Source organism: Ambystoma mexicanum, chromosome 1p (assembly GCF_040938575.1).
Source record: "Ambystoma mexicanum isolate Mex_15411 chromosome 1p, UKY_AmexF1_1, whole genome shotgun sequence".
Taxonomy (NCBI): domain Eukaryota; kingdom Metazoa; phylum Chordata; class Amphibia; order Caudata; family Ambystomatidae; genus Ambystoma; species Ambystoma mexicanum.
Genome location: NC_090921.1, coordinates 297,040,996 through 297,060,067, shown reverse-complemented (window position 1 = coordinate 297,060,067; position 19,072 = coordinate 297,040,996). Strand labels below are relative to the sequence as shown.

Genomic DNA, 19,072 nt, shown 5'->3' with positions numbered 1-19,072 from the left:
GCAGGACCTACTGCCCCCCTCAAACTGTAATGTGATCTCGCAATGCTGCTAGTTTTCTACCTCCCTCCTGGCCCATCCCTAACACAAACCTGGATTTGCCACTGCAGTTCGTGGGTTTGGAAATCGCACAAGGTTATGCAACTGGTGCAAATTCCAAGTAATGCTTTATCCGCTTCATGCTTGCAGCCTGGTACCTCTGACCATGGGTGACATGTGATTGTTGCAATGGGGCAGAAATTCCCCTGTTGTAAAGTAAATCGAGAGCTCGATCCTGTATGCATGCTGAAACAGTGTATCTTATGAAAAATCTGCAATAAGGTATGGGGGTGCCCAAGAATCAAAAAGCAGGACAAAACCTGCAACATGTGCGCATCTGTCGCTCAACCTGGTACCCCACCGTTGCAGGTTTCTGGTTTTCCCCTGTCATTCAATATTCAGAGCACTCCATATCCACCATGAACCACTGATACTGCTCAAAATCGCTGTTACATGCAGTTCACGTGTATTTAACTTTAAAGCCAATTGGATTTAATATTCAGTATCCTTGACTGCGCACAGTCCACTTGGGATGTGTGATAAAACTGTAAACCTCTCTACGAGGGGCAAAGTGAGGTTCCTACGCCTGTTGCCCATATGTGCTCGGTGCATATGGGTCTGACCATACCATTTCAGTTTCCTTGATGTTCTGATGGAAAGTCTTATGGTTCTATACGTGTGCCTTCAGGGGCAGTATCTTCATAGCTGACCTACAAGCTTCCAGGGGTCCCTTGGCTGAAGGAGAGTGGTTTTATAAAATCTGATCAACCAGAACTTGTGCCAGAGTTTATTTGGTCGTCCCTAACAGTCCTGGGAAGAACGCCCCCTCGCCGCCCTGGATTTATCTTGCACTCTGTTACACCCAAGCATCCCATAGGGTGGTCGAGGGGGTAGCCATGCCAGAACGCCTTAATGTAACAAATGTGCGATATGCCCGACGGTCTCTTGCTATACTGAAGGAGTTCACACATCTATGCAGAAGGTGATCTATTGTTGGGTTTTTCGGCTGCTGCTTACATTGTGCAAAATGGTTGTGTGCCTATGGCAAGAAGTTCAATTGCGCTGTAGGTTATACCCCCTTTTCTCACCACTTAATCTGTCCTACAAAAAAGGCATGGTGATGTCTCCCAGGAACCTGTGGTCCACAAAAACCTGCATCTTCCATGTTGCGGAACGAGGGTAGGTATCCTACCCATCATATAACTTCAATCTGCAGGCTCTATGGGGTAGCCATCTGCAGAGTCTGCTTCAACGGGCACCATTGCTCGAAGAGATTGTCCCCACCTGGAGCACACAGGAATAGCCGCCCTGCGGCTTGAGCTGGAGCTCCTTAAATTTCGAAAACTCCTCAAGAGTTTCCTTTTCTCTCCCTCTATCCTATCCTGTTTCCTAGTTCTCAGCTTTTTCCCTCTCCCTCCTCTTTACAGCATGCTGAATGGCTGCCTGGCGCACCTCAGTCTCACTGGTCCCCGGCACCTCAGCCAGTCCTCTCTTGCACTTGCCTCAGTGCCCTACACCCCACCCACACTCAATGCACTTGGCTCTCTGCACTTACCCCAGTCTCAACCGACCGGGTGCACTTGATCCACCCCCCTCCCTCTGACGCTCTGTGCACTTGCTCGATCCGTATGCACCATGCCTGAAGATCGTCCGTCTGTTTTCCCTTGTCTTCACCCATTAATTGAACTGTTAAAACTGCAGAATCGCAGTCGGACCTATTTGCGATCTTAAACTGTTCTACTTTTTACGCACTTACTCTGCCTATGCACACTATTGTCCTCCCAGAATTTCAAGGGCTCTGAGCGACTGTTTTTTTCCCCATGTTCCCACCCTCCTCGAGCGCTTTGAAACACTTGCCTGTGTATGGGTGCTATACAAATAAATACCAATACATAACATGCTTAAATGTGAGTTTTTAACATAAGATTTACTTTTCAAAAGCCAGTGGAACTGTGATGAAATCCATCCATGGGCCGTTTCTGTGGTTTAAACCACGCCTTGGTCTTTTAACTCCCCATTATACGTTTATTTGGACGTATGGTGGTTCTTCCAGTGCCAGTAACCACACAACATTGCAGACGGTTCCTCAGAGAGGGAATGGGCAACTGTGCCGATTTAAGCAGCAAACCTTTCATTTTCACCTCCTGCTTGGAAGCAAGTGGCTTGCTTGTGGCCCACAGTTATGTGGGGTTTGAGTTTCATTTAAGGAAGTGCTTGGCTTGCGCAGTTGTGCAATCAATGTAACAATGACTCGTAGATTCTTTTGTGCAGGGCAAACGGATTTTCTTCCAGATGAGTTTTGTGGGACCCATAGTGGAGCAATGGGTGGCAAGTTAGTGGGTGAGGGAAGAGTTCTACTTCTTTCTGTAGTTGTAATTTCACGCCCTCCCTCCTTCCAGAGCGAGGTGCCACACAGGCTGTTCTCTAAAGTTCTTATGTTGGCCTTCCGTCAGCATGTTTTTATCTGCATTCCACAGGGGCGGATTGTAAGGTACACTTGCGATTGCCCCACCACCCACGGGCAGCTACTTCCACACTGAAGATTACAGGTCAACCCCCTTCTCCTTTTCGTTTCAGTGTGCACAAGTGGACGACTGGAAAGCTGCCAAATCGATTTACGAGTTCTCGGCCAAAGATATCGATGGGAATGAGGTATCGCTGGATGCATACAGGTGAGCACACGGGACTGCTTCACTTAGTTCAGGCCTTGGTTTGTGTTTACTGTAGCGGACCGCGTGACGACCCCGCAAATGGGGGAGCAGGGCTATTGCACAGCTGCATATTGTCTTACAACCCAGACCTGGATCAGGAGTGTGCTTCCTTCTAATGTAGAGTTTGTAAGCCAGGATATTTTTGAGCGTGGTGATACTGAGGCTTTTCTGATAATGGAACTTGGCTGGCAGCTGGCTAGAAATGGAATCCACCCAAGTTCATGGTTAGGACTAAATCTAGCAGGTTCTTGCACCATACTGTAGCCAGGTGCAAAATGTGCATTAACAGTTCGCTAGTGATGTTGGACTCGTGGAGAGTAAATCGTGGTGTGCTGTTTCAATGCATAGAATTGAGGTGGAATGGGACTTTTTATGGCTGGCTAGTTGCTTACATTTTCTCCTTGGTAGAGACTCTTGGGCTTGGCTCCCCGCTTCTGGGCGGGGGTACTGTAATTGCTACAGACTCTGTGCCTCCACTGTAGGGGTAAGAGCCTGTCCACCTCAATCCTATAGTGACTGGATGCGGACCTGTGTTCCGCAGACCGTATATTCATCCAAATGCTCATGTGTAGATGTATTTGTGTATCTTATGAATTAAATGGGCAAGCACTTTGGAAATCAACACTGTCAATGAGGGCATTTGTATTGGATGGTGCTTTAAAAGCAGTCGGTTATTGTATATGAGTTGGTGGAATATTAGGTGGTGAGGATGAAGATACAAATGGAGACGTACAATTTGCCCACTATACACATGGGTACATTTAATGGCTAAGGAGTAAAAAGGGTGGTACGTGGTTGCTAGAGGGGAGAGCTGATTCGCATGTAAGCTTCAGGTGCCCCTTGCCTAGATATGGAGTGACTTGAATGCAGTGCTAAAGGGCTTGCAAGTGTGGGTTTGTGTGGTGTCTTTCTAGGTTTGGCAGTTCCGGTGGCTGAGGGTGAAGGTGCAGGCAGTCGGTGTATATTATTGTGAAAAACAAAGGCTAAAATACTCCTATGCGTTACAATCTTCATCAACTCATGAACTGGAGCTCATGAACATGGATTGGTATAGTGGAAAAAACAGATGGGCAGTACGTTTCCTGGCAAAGGATACGTTTGTTACAGCTCCTAACATAAATGCCTACACATTTCACAGCCTTGTATCGGCATTATCAAAAAAACACTCACCAAGGGCTTCTTAATATGTTCCAATCAAAGGTTTGTGAGTGACCCAACTTTAAAGAGCATGATACCCAACATCAGGACAGAGCATCAATTGGAAAAAGTTATATAGAACGAGGTCAAACTGATTCATGATCTCTTTAAAAATGAGAATTTTCCAAGCTCATATCTGCAGCAATTATCATAGTTCTAACATTAGTTAGCCATAACCTACTTGTGTGTGTACTTCTTTTTGGGGTGCAGCCCACTTTTTCAGAATGTCTAGTTTGTGTAATCGTTTCAGCCCATCTCAAGTCTATCCCAAATTACATTAGTAAAAGTGCCTCCATATACTGAGTAATGAATTGCCTTGTAAGTTCACTTTGAACATTTTGCTTTTACTTCTCAATTGGCTGCTCCATATCAATTATTTCATGAAATGAGCTCTTTGGGGTAATCCACGTTAAATTACTAAATGCTGTGGCAGGGAGGGCAGGAAAAGAAATCCATAGATATTGTTCCTAAAGTCTGTAACGGGCTGGATGCTGAAAGCATACAATGTGATGTATGTGAACTGCACTGTCTCCCCAGCCCTATCTGCTTGCAGAATGTTTACACTTTGCAACTGAGGTGGCGGGGAGGGACTTGCTTGGTTGCTGGGCTCGTGATAAACCTGGAACTTGAGCTCTTAAGTATGAACTTATAGGCCAGTACTCGGGGTAGCTGCTTCAGGTGCCCTGAGGCACTTGGGAAAAGGGAGTACTGCTAAAATGTTTCGAAGCTGGGAATGGGCCTGTGTCCAACATGGTATCTTGGCTTCCTTGCGTCTGTTCGAACTAGCATGTTTTCATGAATGTTGATGCACTGTTTGCATGGTCATGGCAGGTAGACTGGCGCTGGGTCTTGGTGTAACACATTCCATCTTACTCCATACAATAGTTGACAAGCAGTACATGCCTACATACACATGGTCTCGTGTAGCATCTTTTTAACCCTGGGTTGTGCTGTGTAATTCCTTGACATGAGCTCATGTTTGCACCACCCATCATGCCGTCAATAAAAAGCATTTTATGGTTCTTCGTAGCAGGGCGTGTAAGCTGGAGTCGTCGTGTTGGCTGCAGATTTTCAAATGTTATTAGTATATTAATCAGCCAGCAGAGGTTAACAGTTCACCTAATAGGCCAGGACTGTCCCTTCAGCGTACATGTTTTTTGAGGCGGGCCTTTTTTAATGGGGCCAAAGACCCATTTATACCTATATACATGGAAAATGCAATTCACTTAAGCCTTCCACTGGCTTTGCCAATGCTTGGGGATCCCAGTCTACGCTAGGTTCCTTGCCGTCATTTAATGTCGCACCCCAGAAAGTGTTCACCGGCCACCACTGACCTTGAATAGTTTAGAATGCTTAATGCATTTAAGCCAGTGCCCTCTCACGTGCCTCTGACCGCTGGCACCAGAAGTTGCCTCGGTCTGGATAGCTAACAATTGGGTCAACCCTGTCCTAGGACAGAGCTGGTCGAATGAGCAGCCGATGTGCACCATTCAGTCGCCCCACGGATATGCACCCTGAAAACCAGGACTGCAGACTGCTGTTGAAGGGCAATGTGTTCGTCCTGCCATGTTGTAGTCTTTTGTTAACGCATATTCTCCAGCATTGGATCTTTCATGGATTCACATGCTTAGAATATTCCCAGTCGTCAGGCTGGGAACCCCGGTCCATTATATAGACCCTTTCCCGTAGGAAACCTTTTCGACGCTTATGCGCCCTACCCACCTCGTTTTGTATCATGCGTGCCCGCGCCGTCAGGGCGTCATGATATAAATACAGGCTCCGCCCCCGCGCTCCCTCAGATTTCAACCGTCTTTCAAAGTAGTGGGATCCTCGTGTTTTACTACTAGTGAAAACTAGGTTGCTTTTGTCTGTTTCGCTTCGGCGAAGTTTGAATTCTAGAGAATTATGTCCGGAAAAGCGTTATTTCGCCCGTGTGCAACCTGTGGCCTCAAGAAGGTTTATGAAGGAGATGGCCACATGGACTGTATCTACTGTCTCCACCCGCACCACTCGGCGGATACATGTGAAATTTGTCAGGGTTTCTCCCAAAAAACCCTTAAGGACCGAAAAAGAAGGCTGGTCGACTGGCTTAATGACGGAGCAGGGGCCTACCCGGCTTCGGAAGTCGGCTCCACGGCCTCCAGGAGTAAGTCGGAACCTCCATCGAAGAAGGTACGGCCAGCTGAAATGCGCTCTGAGGACAAGCATAAGAGGAAACAGGATGGATCTTCCTCATCACATAAAAAGTCCTCCTCCTCATCATCTAAGACGGAGAGGCTAGCGCTGTCAAAATCCTCCTCAGGGGACCGTCCCAGGTCTTCCATGAGTCGGGAAGCCTCAGCCGGGAAATCGGCATCCAAATCGACGACAAAGTCTAAGGGCTCGACGACGACTTGCTCGTCGACTTCGGTGTCATTGACGATGCCTATTACCGTTCAAGCAGCAGCGGTGGGGATTCCCCCGTCGACGGAGACTCAGTCTATGGCTTGGCTGCCCGAGGTGTATGACCCGATCCCCCCCGGAGGTCTTACTGCAGCCAGACACGGCGGGCTCGGTGGAAGGAGAAGGTGATCTGGTTCTGCAACCATCGGATTTAGGCTTACGGCCTTCCACGTTGACGATGACGGCGACGAGTGCGAGCGGGGGTATGGTACCGATATCGTCCACGTTATTGACCCCCCAGACGGTTTTGTCTCTGGATGTGCTTAATACTCTTCAGAAGCTCCTGCAACGGCTGGATACGCAGTTCCCTCAACCCGGGACGTCATCGTCACTTTTGTCTGTACCTTCCGTCGACGAGCAAACTTGTACGGCTCGTTCGACGACGAAACACCCATCGGCTCCCCAGGCAGTAAAAGATCGTCCTCGAGCACAGGAGGAGGGTGAGTTGTCGGAGTCCGATTCTATACTGGGTCAGACATCTCCCTGTCACCTTCGAGGGACCCAACATGGAATTCGGATGTAGAGGTAGAGTCTACGAGGAGCCAGTCACAGCCATCTCCCCCGGATGATGTGGGAGCCTTCCATGCAATGATGGGGAAAGCTTGTTCCGAATTCGGCTTGATTCCTGAGGAGCAGAAGAAAGACTGTTTCCTTTTTGACCATATGGGTCAAAGGAGAAAATCGGTATTTGCCATCCCAATCCTGGACCACGTGTGGCAAGAAGGTCTCAAAACGATGCGCCATCCGTTCTCGGAGCCAGCCATAAAGGGACGGATCGAGAAAAAGTTTAAAGCTCCGGAGTCCACTCCAAAATGTCTAACAGCACAGCCTCTGTCTGACTCGGTGGTGTCGGCGGCAGCGGCTAGGAAGGCCAGGGTCCAGCAAAAATATTCAACGCCACCTGAAAGCGAGGCTAGGAGACAGGACGCCTTTGGAAAGAAGGTCCTCTCGGTCGGAGCGACGACAGTAAGAGCAGCCAATTCCTTAGCGATCGTGTCACGATATGATAGGGAAATGTGGCACAAACTAGCCCCTATCCTAGAACACCTGCCAGACGAACACCGGAAAGCAGCTATGTTACTGGTGAGGGATGGCGAAGAGGCCTCGAACCACGCTATCAATATCGCAGTTGACCTAGCAGAATCTGGGTTCAAACAAATCAACCATGGAGTAGTGCTTCGTCGGCAAGCGTGGCTCAAATGTACTACTTTTCCGTCCTGAAGTCCAGTACAAAGTCCTTGACATGCCATGCGAAGGGGAACACCTGTTTGGCGAAAAGGTTGATGAAGCGCTGAAAGGGATGAAAGAAGACACGGATACTGCTAGGTCCCTCGGCGCCCTTCAAACGGGTAGAAATTTTCGTTCTTTTCGCCCCTTCAGGGGTGCTTCTGGAAACTCCCGCTTTGGAGCCTCGAGGGACCGTGGATTCAACAGGCCCTCTTACTCTTCACAAGGGTTCAGACGAGCGTCCCAGTCGGCACGCAGAAGCAGGGATTATCAAGCCTCCAGACGGCGAGGCTCAGGTCCGTCGTCAACGAAGACCAAGCAAACCAGCAACCAATGACGGCCTTCGGAACGTCCTGGGGGGTCGAGTCTCATCACTTCGACCGATGGAAATGCATCACCACAGATCGATGGGTCCTAGACACGATTCGCATGGGTCATGCGCTGCAATTCAAAGACAAGCCTCCGTGTCTTCCTCCTTTATTCTCGACACAGCCCCACCTCCGAATCCTACGACAAGAGGCGGCGCTTATGTTGCAAAAAGGGGCGGTAGAGAGTTCCTGTAGCACAGGAAGGACAAGGAGTTTATTCCAGGTTCTTTGTTGTAAAAAAGCCAAACGGCAAATGGAGGCCTATTCTCGACCTGAGAGTACTCAACAAGTGGCTAAAGAGCCTAAAATTCAAAATGCTAAAGCTCCAAGAGGTTATCAGGTCGGTGCAACCCATGGATTATCTATCATCACTAGACCTTCAAGATGCTTATTTTCACATTCCAATACGCCCACGACACAGGAGATATTTAAGATTCGTCGTCGGGAAAAAGCATTTTCAGTTCAAGGTCCTCCCGTTCGGGCTCAAGTCCTCCCCCAGGACGTTCACCAAGTGCTTGGCCCCTATAGCGGCCCATTTAAGGAAGGATGGTCATCATGTCTATCCATATCTAGACGACTGGCTGGTCAGAGGTTCATCCAAGGAACAAACAGGAGACAGTCTACGAGCCACAATGTCCCTCTTAAAGGAACTGGGCTTCGCAATAAACTTCAAGAAGTCCTCCGTAGAGCCTTCGAGGACCTTGGTCTTCCTAGGAGCGGAGTTTCATACACACACAAGCCTGGTGAGACCATCCAGCGAAAGAATTCAAAAACTTCAAAACAAGGCGTCGGAATGGAGAGTCGGTACCAAGGTCTCGGTGCGCAAGTACATGTCTCTGCTAGGGACCATGTCGTCCTGCATTCCGCTGATAAACAACTGCCGTCTGTTTATGAGACCTGCCAGGAATTTCTAGCGGACCGTTGGGCGCAGAGCCGAGGTCGCTGGTCCGACAGACTGGTCGTCGACGAACAACTAGTTCAAGCACTCGGCTGGTGGAGAGTGTCTACTCATCTAACGAAAGGGATGCCTCTACTGGAACCAGAGTTCCAAAAGACGGTGGTGACGGATGCATCGCTGAGCGGATGGGGAGCTCATCTGGATATGTTACAGGTACAAGGCCAGTGGTCCTTGCAGGAGTCCTCCCTGCATATCAACCTGCTAGAACTGAGAGCAGTGCGATGGGCTCTAAAATATTTTCTTCCTCAACTGAGGGACTCGGTGGTGCGTGTCATGACGGACAACACCACTACGATGTTCTACTTGAGAAAACAAGGAGGGACACGTTCCAGGTCCCTATCGACGGAGGCACAGAAAATCTGGCATTGGGCCCTACAACACAACATGCAAATCTTAGCGTTCCACCTACCAGGCGTGAGAAACGTGGAAGCCGATGCCCTCAGCAGAGAAATGAACGAAGTTCACGAATGGGTACTGAACGACCAACAACTACAACAAGTATTCAAGAAATGGGGACACCCGTCCATAGACCTGTTTGCAACGAAGAACAACAAAAAATGCCATCAGTACGCAAGCAGATGGCCTCAGCACGGCTCTCTGGGGGATGCGTTCTCCTTTCCATGGACGAACAAATTCATGTACGCATTCCCTCCATTTCCCCTGGTCCGGAGGACGTTGCAATGGATCCTCAGGTACCCATGTCGTGTAATTCTGGTGGCCCCATACTGGGCCAGACGGGTGTGGTTTTCAGACCTGCTACACTTAGCGGCAGCGGAACCGATGAGTTTCAAGAAGACCCCCGACCTTCTGTCTCGACAGGACGGTGTTGTTTGGCATCACGACCCGGACAGCCTCCAGTTGACGGCCTGGCTCCTGACTTCGCCGAATTTGGTCGGCTAACGATTCCGGATGACTGTCGGCGTATCCTGCAAGAGCACCTTCCACAAACGCCTCATACGCGTACAAATGGAAAAGTTTCTGTCAATGGTGTGAAGATCAACCAGGTTTGGCCCCGCAATCGATTAAGCCAGAACATCTCCTTCCATACTTACTGCTCTTGGCTCAAAAGGGCCTGTCGGTATCTTCAATAAAAGTACACCTTGCAGCCGTTTCCAGGTTTACTCGTCGACGCCACTCTGCACCTTTGTTCAGCGACCGCCTGATTAAGCACTTCCTTAAAGGCCTTTTTCAGAGTTTTCCTCCAGAGAAGAAATTTCCGCCGGAGTGGAGTCTCAATCTGGTCTTAACGTCTCTTATGAAGCCTCCTTTTGAGCCAATGTCATCATCGTCTCTAAAGTTTCTGTCGTGGAAATTGGCCTTCCTGGTGGCCATCACTTCAGCACGACGTGTTTCAGAAGTTCAGGCTCTAATGGTGGACCCACCATACTTACGATTTTTCAAGAACAAGGTAGTCCTTGCCACTAACCCGCAGTTTATACCAAAAGCTCCGTCGGTGTTCCATAAACACTCCTCTATTGTGTTGCCTACGTTTTTTCCGGAGCCATGCTCGGGAGCGGAGCGCATGCTACACACATTGGATGTAAAAAGGGCTCTTAAGTTTTATCTCCATCGTACGCAACCGTTCAGAGAAACGAGAGAGCTGTTCGTGGCCTATGGTTTAGGTGCTAAAGGAAAAGCCATTTCGAAGCAAGGACTGTCAAGATGGGTGTCATCTACCATTTTGTACTGCCATTCCAGGGCAGGGAAGCCTCTTCTACGACGGCCAAGAGCTCACTCAACTAGAGCAGCGGCATCGTCGACGGCACTGTGGGCCGGAGTCCCTCTGGGGGACATTTGCATGGCGGCTACCTGGGCGGCTACACACACCTTAACCCGCCATTACTGCCTGTCGCAGCAACATGCCGAAGATACCCGGATGGGACAGGCGGTGCTTCGACACCTATTCCAATAAGGTAAGCCCCGGCTGAGGGGTTGCATCCTATGGAATTTATGACTGTATGTGGTTCGTTTTTCCTATGTTAACGTTTACTGATGTATACATGATCATAGGGAACGGGCTTTGCGAACAAAGTATATGGGTTTGCATGCACGCCTCCTCTTTGGGGGTGGTACTTCTATGTAATCTATTCTAAGCATGTGAATCCATGAAAGATCCAATGCTGGAGAAGGGAATAGTTTCTTACCTGTAACTCCATTTCTCCAGCATTGGTATCTTTCATGGATTCACATGCGCCCTCCTGCCTCCCCTGAACATGCAAACCGGTTTCCCCACTACTTTGGGAGCCGAAATCTGAGGGAGCGCGGGGGCGGAGCCTGTATTTATATCATGACGCCCTGACGGCGCGGGCACGCATGGTACAAAACGAGGTGGTTAGGACGCATAAGCGTCGAAAAAGTTTCCTACGGGAAAGGGTCTATATAATGGACCGGGGATTCCCAGCCTGACGACGGGGAATATTCTAAGCATGTGAATCCATGAAAGATACCAATGCTGGAGAAATGGAGTTACAGGTAAACTATTCCCTGCTGTCACACGCTCAAGCTCCCTGGTTGCTGAACAGTAAACCTGGAGTTCAGTGGCCCAACCTTGTTGTGGACTTCACACTGCTGACCTCTCGCTTTCACCCAGCGGCGCATTCTCATGCCTCCATCTATCCTCGCTCCTTTACCTAGTTTATTCAGTCTTTTCGTCCATTCATTACACTATCAAATGCCCTTAAGCTTTCCATCCTTTTCATGATCTGGCATCTGCAACGCGCCTATACACAAGTGTTTCACTTCATCACTCCCATAGCCATTAAGCCAGCCAGTATGTTTTGAATGTGCCGTAATGGAGGGTGATGCAGGTCTCTGCGATGCACAGGATTTACACATGGCAGTGTTGGGAGCCTGTGTGTAAGGGGATTGATTGGGGGGGCGGATGGTGCGAGGGGAACCACCAGTGGAACATGGGCGGGGGGGGCGCAAGGGCGTTAAATAAGGCTGTGGTTAAAATTGATAGAATGCCATTTGGTAATGGGTTGAGGATGCAGGGCGGGCATGAGCATTTAGAGGGGGTGCTATGTGAGGGCATGGAAGCCACACGTGCAGATTTGGAAGAGGGTCATGAGAAAGGAATATAAATATCTGACCAGTAATGACCAAGGGAGGAAAAAGACCCGATGGCAACTGTAGATGTTGCCAGTTCTGACAAATAAATGCCTTTGCATCTCGAGAAGTGTGCCACCTCATGTCCTGAAATACTGCTTTTCTTCCTTTCAGGGGGTTCGTTTGCATCATTGTCAACGTAGCCTCCAAATGAGGAAAGACCCCCGTAAACTACACTCAGCTTGTTCAACTTCACGCCAGTTATGCTGAGAAGGGTTTACGGATCTTGGGCTTCCCCTGCAACCAGTTTGGTAAACAGGTATGTTTTGGAGCTCATAATAGGCACTCTGGGGTCCGTTGGGATGGGTGAATATCGCTCAGGGCAACTTGTTTATCTGCCTGTATGCGTTTGGGGGCGGGTGGTGCTGAATGCTATTGCAGTTGTGAATGTATCTGCATGCTGACACGTGTTTGTTTCACTCTCAGGAACCCGGGGATGAAGCTCAGATTAAAGCCTTTGCAGCCGGGTATAATGTACAGTTTGACATGTTCAGCAAAATAGACGTCAACGGTGATGGGGCCCACCCTCTGTGGAAGTGGATGAAGAAACAGCCCAAAGGCGGGGGCACCCTTGGCGAGTGAGTGCAGTCCATGAACCACTCCCCTGTCGGCAGCTTTGCCCACTTCATGCAGATCTGACTAGCGCTCTGTAGTTGGGTTTGCTGGGGGCAGATTTTGTTTGTAAACCTAATCCACTAAATACAGATTTGCCATAGTGGCAACTTGAATGTAGTGCTACCTGGCCTACTCAGCCATCCCAAAATGTAATTGGAAGTGTTGCTTGTAAATAGGCGCTGCTTGTGTGAGATGTGTTAAAGTGTAGAGGACTATGAGGGCTTCCTTGGAACTGTGGCTCACGAAATGGTGCAAACCTTTACTGACATTAGCATCATTCATTTTTAGGAGACTTCTCTCAAAGGCGAGTTCATTAGGCATCCTCCTGCATTTGCACAATTTGGTTTTTAAGTCGCTATAGCTTTGCTGTGTGTGTGTGTGTGTGTGTGTGTGTTGCGTCATCTAAGATGTTTCAAGCTCTGTATGGTAGGTTCAGGAATAGATGTATGTCTACCTTTTGATCTCTGCCACTTTTTTAATACAAAAAATTAGGAAGGTTTTTTTAGAAATATAATTTGTCTGCCCTGATGGGACACGGTCACTGCAGTAGTCTTTGCTCAGTCTGTTTTCGCATATTAGCATGAGGTGGAATGATGCTGACCCTTTTTCTTTTATAACTGTTTTGCTACAGTAACACTTTGCACTATTTTGTGAGTAGAGGTCCAAGGAAGTTCTAGTTTCAGCCCTATGTGTCAATGTGCCTTGTGTGCTGTAGGCATCTACTGCAGTGCTTGAGTGTTGGAATCTAGTCTGCCTCTTGATTTACTTTGCTCTGGTGGAGCCCCACCTATCTGTTCAATTAACTTGGTGAACAAGGTGCAACGCATGGTGAGCAGATGCTTTCGGGCACTCGCCTTTGATTTGTGACTTGGCTTTTTGAGTGACGATCTTTTCTCTGAGTGAGCCTACAAATGTAGGGTGGTTGATGGGAGTGGAGGTATTCATTTTTTATTTTCAATGGACTTTGCACAGACAACTTAAACGTTCAGTAATTTACTTTTTCAGCAACCTTTCATGCTGGCTGCTATACCAAATACTACTGAATTGTCAATGGCAACATCCCTGCCCCCGCTCCTCCCATACCCAATCGAAATGCATTCTGATCCGGCAGCATTGTGTTGGTTGTACTGGGCACAGTTGGTGTTGGGGGGAGGGTTTAGGGGGGGGTGTAGTCTCGGTTCCTTTTTCTGTATCTGACTGGGGGTCGGTAGGTATCGCCTCTTACCATAGGCTGAGACTGGCAGTATGAGGGAGAGGTGACCAGCCATGGTACTCAATCCCCTGCCACACACCAGCCTACACCTGCATTGAGCCGCTGTTTTGCATTGCCCCTGGCCTGACCATGTTCTTTTGTGCACTGAATATTTTTGGTGTTTGTAACTGAGGTTTGCACGAGTGAAAGAAGCTTGCCCTGTGAAGCAAATCACTCCAGTATTTCGTGGTACCCGAAGTCCAGGATAGTGGAGTGGCAGAACTCAGCCGCCACTGCTGGAGAATATTGTGAAATGTGTTTATGATTTTGCTTACCCGTTTGAGGAATACATGCAGAACGCTTGACCTCCGGCAGGACTTTCTCCGAGACGGCTGCATAGCAATCGCCTGCTGATTTCTATCTTCAGACTGCACGCCACCATGGTCCCCTTTACATCTGGGTCGGGAGATGAGCGTTCCTGGGATACCAGTATTCCAGTTACGGGTTTTTATTTAGCAAACCTGGGAGTTGTGTTTTTGGTTCACTTTCATGGGACACATTGGAGCCCTGATAAATTGTTTGAAGGAAAGGGGTGGGACTGGACAGTCTTTCCTTGTGACGTGCACTTATCGGCTTACCCAGAAGCTTAGTTGTGCAGCAATGTGGTGCTTTGCTTTCTTCCCCAAGAGTCTTGGCTGTGGCACTTCTGGTTCTAGATGGATGTTGTGCCTCCTCCCCACCACCAGAAGCTCGCCATTGAAACCTGCTCCCTCTCTCGCACTGAACTATTTACTCCTCTTAAGAGGCTTATCTGTGACACGTAAACACCTGCCCAGGGAAGCCACATGCGATAACTGGTATGTCTTCCTATCTAACTCATTCCACACCCACCACACGTCGCGACCAGCCAGGGCAAAGCAAATGTCATGATTATATGTGGGGGGGGGGGGTGGTGGTGGTGGTAAGGACATGTTTTTTGGTTTGTTTCTTCGTGTCCTATAAAGGTTTTCAGTGAACCCTGCAAAGCATACCTGTAGAATACTTCCATCTTAGCCAGGCCCTGGAGTAATTTTGTTTTTGTTTGTTCCTTAGTGCTATTAAATGGAACTTCACAAAGGTAAGATGCATACCTGACCTTTTTACAACAAATTTGTTTAATATCCTGTGCTTCGTATCTTTACGTTTTCTGCCCCTTCGTTACACTGCATGAATTTGATTGCTTAATTTCTGCATTTCCGAACGAGATCCTTGTATGTCAAGTGTGTGTTGGGCTACTCCCGTGCGTTGGTACTGGAACCTCCTAAAGCTCGCTATTGCAGTTTAATGTCGGTCCATAGAAAGGCTGAACTATGTGTTGGGGGCGGGGGCGATCACTGACTATTTTTCTCTTTGGGTGGCTTGGGAAGTAGGTGGCATTGGATTTTGCAGAACAGCCTTTTGTGGCCCCATGCAGACCTACTCTTTTGCACTTGTATATCGTCCCCATTAACTGTGGCAACGCAGCCTTGATGACTGCTAGCCTGTATGTAGTTTTCCACGAGACTAGAGGGGCTTTATTGCATCCTCAGCGCCATTCTTGAACTTTGTAAACTCCACCTATATTTAAGCTGGCTCACTCTGTACATCCATGTTTAAATGGCCCGTTGGTGTGTGCTTTGACGCTCCCTTTGGATAGTGCGGCCTACACCAGTAAATCGGCACATGGCCATTTAAACTATAACTGCAAGTCGCCCCATGGAGGAAGCCTCAAACAGTCTGAACGTGTGGTGGAATGGTTCCACATTCTGGAGTGGCAAATGGCCATTTAACACTCGGCTGGATTAAGTCAATTGAGCTTCTGCAGCCCACTCCATGCTGCTCTTGTTACAAGCTGTGTACAGCCCCACTCATCCACATCACCTGTTCTTTGCTGAGTTTGTCCACGAACACTCCCGCTCCAATAGCTCCTTACCCATCACACCTTTCTAGTTGGCGCCTTTGTGTGGCATCTCCCTACCCACCCCGGAGTACTGGTAGTTGATTGGTGCCCATACTCTACCTCCATTAGTCCTCTTACAGCCCTTCTCTGTTTTGGCTCCCCAGTTCCTAATTGACCGAGATGGCCACGTGGTGAAGCGATTTAGCCCTATGGACGACCCGGTGGTAAGTTTCTTTTGTTCCATCAGGGGTGGTGGGGAGGGCGTGGGTAGGCAACTATACGTTGGGCTACGGTGCCCCTACTGTCAGTTTTCAGAAAGCTGCCCATACAGGCTACTTTGTAAAGGGCTGGGATTCAACCTCGAGTGTCTCACATTTGTCACTAGGGAGCTATTCAGCGCTTGCCCGTTTGGGAACTGGCCCTGGCGTGTAGTGGAACACTCCTGTTCTGTTCTCTTCCAGGCAATTCCTCCAACATTAAACGTTTGCAGAGTGCAGCTCTGTTGTAATTTTGAGCGTGGGAGGTGCCTGTCCCACCTGCGTGCAGGTCTGGCAAACTGTTAAATCTCAGTGCCTTCGTTTACATGTTCTACCTTGAGAAATGCACTGGACGTGTGGTGATCCGTTCTTTCTGTAAAATAATGCATGTCTCCATAAGCACACTTCCTATTTGGCACAATGCTGCCACCCACAGTAACTTTCATTTGCCATCAATTTCAGTTTGTTTGCAGTAAGTTTCAAGCATCCCCATACCCTCGAGAAAGGTTGGGTGTACCATGGATGGTTCTAATCTCCAATGCAAGTTAATTTCTTTTCGAGCCCTGATGTAATTGAGAGGCTGAGGACTGCATGCATTTTTTTTGGCTATAGCTTGGGCCTAGATGAAGTGTTTGGCTGGCTGAAGGTCTGCAACTGATATAGGGGGGGGGGGGCTTGGGTGGACGTGATTTGAGGGTAGGCTTGGTGCAGTTGCCGCCTTCAGCCTTGTATGGCCATCTTTTGATTGGTCAGTCTAGAGACTGAGGTATGTTCTGGCTGTCCACTCAGATGGGGATGGGCACCATTTTGCTAGGTGGGTGTGGATTTAGTCCGAACCTGTTGTACTGTAGCGTTGCCTCCATGTGTGTCTGCACTCTTTCTTGACTCTTTTCTTCGTTTGCTCCCTTGTCTGTAGGTGATTGAGAAAGATCTGCCCACTTATCTTTAATGCGCCTCCTTTATTTACTTCTGCCTCCTGGTTGCTTGAACCTGGAGTCTTCATTCCCAGCAGCGATGAAAGTCTGTCTCCAAACCGATTCCAGGGTGGGGCAGACCGGACAGTGTGTGGCGTGCACACGCTGGGGAAGACTGCACCTAGCAGCCCGGAGCTGCACTTTTCTACATACGGAGTGATCATGTGGTGGAATTTACAAATAAAATGTGAATCCTGTATAAACCCCGAGTTCTTGTGTTTTTTATTTGTATTAGTTTGTTTTTACTTTTAGCTTATATCAGTACTGTTGGCTGGCAAAACGTTTTTGTATACGTGTCTGGCTGTATTGCCTGGGTTAAGCACCAAAGAGCAACGCCTGTAATACACTATGGACTTAACAAATGCATTTACTGGGCAAAGGAGAGCAACTGAGGTGCAAAAGGAAACTGGATTTAAAAACCGAATGTCATGCAAACAAAAATGCATTATACAGCATGCTGAACTTCACAGAAGTCTGTCCGCCTGTTCACATTCTTAAGTACCCCAGTTGTTTAAAAAACAAAACTGAATAGTGCATGCTGCACATATAGCTTTATGGGAGAAGGAGGGGGTGATATTGGGTTGGACTACACCAGCAAAGGGTGGGGAGACCATGCAATTCATTGTAAGTGGTCCAGATTTCACGCCCTTCTTAACCATGTTTTATTGTAAGGAACCTTCTCTTGTGCATAAGAGGTTTCCACCCAGCTGTCAGTTTATTCAAGATGGGTTACAGTACGGGTTTACTTTATCACATATAGTCGCCATGGTTTAATTTGACATTTCATGTGACTCGGTTTTTAATATTCCAACTATTTTTCCCATTTTTAGGTGTTCCCATTTGTGTCAGATGAGCAAAGGAAGGCGCAGGAAGGTAAGCGATTTGAGGAGCGTTATAGAACGCGTGAAGCCTACGAGAGCCAAGGTTGCCAGAGACCAGTCACCACCTTGGCCAGTTGACCATGTCTCCACCCATGCAGAGGCTGACAAGCCTATAGGGAGAATAATGGGGTTTCAAACTTGCATGGCCAGGACCAGTCTTATGGTTGGCTTTCTACAGCAAAGGGGAAGACGAGCATACATTGTGCTTGCCGCCAGCTAGATATTTCCTCCCCCATCACTATTGACTTTTTTTGCATATGCATATGCGGCAGGGACGTCATTTAGGGGTCGCCAGAGTGTGTTTTTTTTTTTTTTTTTTTTTTTTTTAATGCAAGCTCCTGTGCTGTGGCCAGCACCATGTGGCTCTTTACTTCTGGAGTGGCTGCTTTATTGTTCAGGCCCCTGGAAAAAAAAAGCACAACATGAGGGCCACAAGTCTAACACTTTCAGCACTGACCCTAAATAAGAAAGAATAGGAATACCAAATGTGTCTTTCTGACCTTCTATACAATAATTGCTAGACCCATTACAGGTTTATTTCAGGCACACTTCAGGGGGCGAGTCGCTGATTTAGTCTGTTCTTAAACGCCTCAACTCAGTCTTTCATCCTTCTGAGGTCCATAAGAGTACCAACACAGGTTGGGTGATATTGGGTGTATATTTTTTCTATATAAAGCGCTTAAGCGTTAGTGCTGTATAATAACACATCATTATCATTTGGTCATGGACATCTGCTTGCATTCACAGTAATTTGGTAATATGGGCCATACACACTGATCTTAACGATACATATGGTGATCCATTCTTGTATGAAATATACATCACATTATAGTGCTATCGTAACCATATTTTCCATAGTGTACAATGCTATGTGATGCTACTTCCTGTTTTGTGAACGGTCGTGTTCCATCGCTTCCCACAATATCACTTCGGGGTGGGTCAAATGACATCACTTCCTGTGATGTCATCAGGGGGTCAAGAGTCGTGTGATACTTCTGCTACACCTGGCATTTTGGTGAAATGACATCCCTGATATGCGGTCCAAGAGCTGGTTGGGGAAAAGTTAGAATGCTGTACTGTTTTTTTGTTCTCGGATATTCTAGAGAAGTGGTAGAGTAGCCTAGCGTGCCTGCTCACACTGCCTGGCAAATGGCCAAACTTGGACCTAGAGGCCAACAACCTGGCCGA

At 48.1% G+C, this 19,072-nt stretch overlaps 1 pseudogene; it reads left to right on the top strand.

Moving 5' to 3' along the window:
• Nucleotides 1-2,526: 2,526 nt before the first annotated feature.
• LOC138569388 (phospholipid hydroperoxide glutathione peroxidase-like) lies at nucleotides 2,527-17,207 on the top strand (annotated as a pseudogene).
• The last annotated feature ends 1,865 nt before the right edge of the window (nucleotides 17,208-19,072 follow it).